We start from the raw sequence: 2,461 nt of genomic DNA, 5'->3' as shown, positions 1-2,461 counted from the left end.
GCCTTAGCCGCTTGAGCCACAGGCGCCGAGCCTATTTCTAAGTTTTAACTCTTGAATAGAAGTTTTTATTTTTATTTATTTATTTATTTGAGGCAGAGTCTCACTCTGTTGCCCTTGGTAGGGCATAAGCGATTTTCCTGCCTCAGCCTCCCAAGTAGCTGGGACTATAGGTTCCCGCCACAACACCTGGCTATTTTTGTTTTTGCAGTTGTCGTTGTTTTAACTGGCCTGGGCTGGGTTCAAACCCACCACCCTCAGTGCATGTGGCTGGCTCTGTAACCGCTGAGCTGTGTATAAAAGTTTTTAATTGGAGAAGTTGTTTGAGTCTAAACTGGCAGAAGACTGGGAAAACACATAATAAAAAGTTTGGAGGCGGCGCCTGTGGCTCAGCAAGTAGGGCACTGGCCCCGTATACCAAGGGTGGCAGGTTCAAACCCAGCCCCGGCCAAACTGCAACAACAAAAAAAATAGCCGGGTGTTGTGGTGGACGTCTATAGTCCCAGCTACTCAGGAGGCTGAGGCAAGAGAATTACCTAAGCCCAGGAGTTGGAGGTTGCTGTGAACTGTGATGCCATGGCACTCTACTGAGGGCGATAAAGTGAGACTCTTGTCTCTACCAAAAAAAAAAAGTTGGCTCAGCGCCTGTGGCTCAAGCGGCTAAGGCGCCAGCCACATACACCTGAGCTGCTGGGCTTGAATCCAGCCCAGACCTGCCAAATAACAATGACGGCTGCAACCAAAAAATAGCTGGGCGTTGTAGCAGGCACCTGTAGTCCCAGATGCTTGGGAGCTAGAGGCAGGAAAATCACTTGAACCCAGGAGTTGGGGGTTGCTGTGAGCTGTGATGCAACGGTACTCTACCCATGGTGACAGCTTGAGGCTCTGTCTCAAAAAAAAAAGTGCTCTAAACATGCTTAACACAAATTAAATATTGTATTTTGTTACCAGGGTTAAGAAATTGTAATTTATTTTATTTATTTGAGACAGAGTCTCACTATGTTGACCTTGGTAGAATGCCGTGGCATCACAGCTCACACAACTTCCATCTCTTGGGCTTAAGCGATTCTCTTGCCTCAGTCTCCCAAGTAGCTGTAACTACAGGTGCCTGCCACAATGCCCTGCTGTTTTCTTGTTGCAGTTGTCATTGTTGTTTAGCTGGCCGGGACTGGGCTTGAACCCGTCAGCCTCGTGTATGTGGCTGGTGCTGTAACCAGTGCCGTAACCACTGTGCTATTGGTGCCAAGGCAGAAATTGTAATTATATTTATGTATGTATTTATTTTTTTCTCTTTTTAGAGACAGTGTCTCACTTTGTTGCCCTCAGTAGAGTGCTGTGGTGTCACAGCTCACAGCAACCTCTAGCTCTTGGGCTTAGGTGATTCTCTTGCCTCAGCCTCCCTAGTAGCTGGGATTACAGGCACTTGCCACAATGCCCGGCTGTTTTTTTGTTGCAGTTTGGCCGGGGCTGGGTTCGAACCCACCACCCTCAGTATATGGGGCTGGTGCCCTACTCATTGAGCCACAGGCACTGCCCAGAAATTGTAATGTATTAAACAGATTTTTAGTTAAATGAGCAGGTTCGTATATATCTAAATGAATGTCGTATTCCTTGATGCAGTTCATCTGCATCAAGACTAAAATATACCTAAGGTGGCGGGTTCAAATCTAGCCCAGGCCCGCAAAACAACAATGATGGCTGCAACCAAAAAAAAAAAAATAGCCAGGCATTGTGGAGGCACCTGTGGTCCCAGCAACTTGGGAGGCGGAAGCAGGAGACTCGCTTGAGCCCAGGAGTTGGAGGTTACTGAGAGCTGTGATGCCACGGCACTCTACCCAGGGGGATAGCTTGAGGTTTTGTCTCAAAAAAAAAAAAAATTGTTTCAGTATAAACTTTACCATTGATTACCACACTAGCAATTCCAGGAATAGGTTGTGAAATAATAGTGTGAGGAAAAAGAAAAGAAGTTCTTGAAACAAATTGAATTATTCTGTCAGGGGGATAATGGCAATCAGTTTGACCAGTAAAGTCAGCAAGTGCTGTTTGCCACCAAGATGACATTTCCCAGCGCCTTTGTTGTTGATCAATGGAATAAGGAATTATAATAAAGTCAGGATCATTTTCAAGAAGTTGACAGAGGCAGCACCGACCTTTAAAGATAAGGTGGCCACCACTTTATAATACGAAGTTAAAATGTAGGATGGCTCAGGCCCATAGCTCAGAGTTTAGGGTGCTGGCCACATATACCGGGGCTGGGGGGTTTGAACCAGCATAGACCTGCTAAACAACAATGACAACAATAACAACAAAAAATAGCTGGGTGCTGTGGCGAGTGCCTATAGTCTCAGCTACGGGAGGCTGAGGCAGGAGAATCGCTTAAGCCCAAGAGTTTGAGGTTGCTGTGAGCTGTGATGCCATGACACTCTACCAAGGGCAACATAGTGAGACTTTGTCTCAAAAAAAA

This window comes from Otolemur garnettii, unplaced genomic scaffold (genome assembly GCF_000181295.1).
Source record: "Otolemur garnettii isolate 467f Iridium unplaced genomic scaffold, OtoGar3 scaffold00364, whole genome shotgun sequence".
Lineage (NCBI taxonomy): Eukaryota > Metazoa > Chordata > Mammalia > Primates > Galagidae > Otolemur > Otolemur garnettii.
The sequence above is the reverse complement of the archived record's forward strand: the minus strand, read 5'-3'. Positions refer to the sequence as shown.